The following is a 988-nucleotide window of genomic DNA, read 5'->3' as shown; positions in this document are numbered from 1 at the left end:
CGGATTTCTGCGGACCCCTCGTGAAACTGTGGCGGATGCGTTTGACGTCTGTGTCAGGCATTCGGGGACGGCCCGGCGATTCGCCTTTCCGCAAACCTTCTCTTTCTCTTAATCGTTGATGCCATCATCTAATGCTCTGTGCTGTAGGAGGATCATCATCGTACCTCGTACGAAAGTCACGTCGAACACTTATTACTGCCCACACTGCGCAAAATGCAGAACACAAAACGCTTCCTGTCGCCGCGACACCATTTTTACTAGGACTGAAATGGTCGGACAGTGCTGCTGCCAAGCGGTAACCATGTAAAGCCGTAGGGTTTGCTCTTTCCAGCAGTACGCTATTCACGCACATATGTCGAATAACATAATAGTTACTTTTTAAAAAAAATCGGTTGATCCTTTTTGATACACCCTGCATATTTACACCCTAAGCAGTACCACCAATAAATTATCCCAGTGTGAAGGAGATCGTTAGATGTGATGTACGTGTAAAGGCAAACAAATGATAACAATTGCTGTTAAATTGGGTGACTCATTCAGGAGAAAGTCATAACGCGTTGGGCCACTTCTGGCCCTTAAGGAAGCAGCTATTCGACTTGATCTTTATTGATAAAGTTGGTGGATGTCCTCCTGACGGATGTCGTACCATATTCAGTTCCATTGATTTGTTACATCGTCAAAATCTCGACCTGGTTGCAAGGATAATCCCATATAGCTCCAAAATTGGGGAGAGAGGTGGAGATCTTGTTGGCCAGTGTATTGTCACGTACGTACACACAGATGAAACTCTCAACATGTGTGATGCATAAAATATCGTCTACACTGAAAGCGTTCCCAGCAGAGGTTAACCCCTCGTAATGGCAAAAGGTGGTCATACCGCATATTGAAGTCCACTACCAGGTGTCTGGATACTTTTGATCCGATAGTGTATTTCAGAATGTTAGCAGTGGCCAGAATTTGGGACATTCGGCTTTGAGCTTAAAGCTGG

Source organism: Schistocerca gregaria, unplaced genomic scaffold (genome assembly GCF_023897955.1).
Source record: "Schistocerca gregaria isolate iqSchGreg1 unplaced genomic scaffold, iqSchGreg1.2 ptg000043l, whole genome shotgun sequence".
NCBI classification, from domain to species: Eukaryota; Metazoa; Arthropoda; class Insecta; order Orthoptera; family Acrididae; genus Schistocerca; species Schistocerca gregaria.
The sequence above is the reverse complement of the archived record's forward strand: the minus strand, read 5'-3'. Positions refer to the sequence as shown.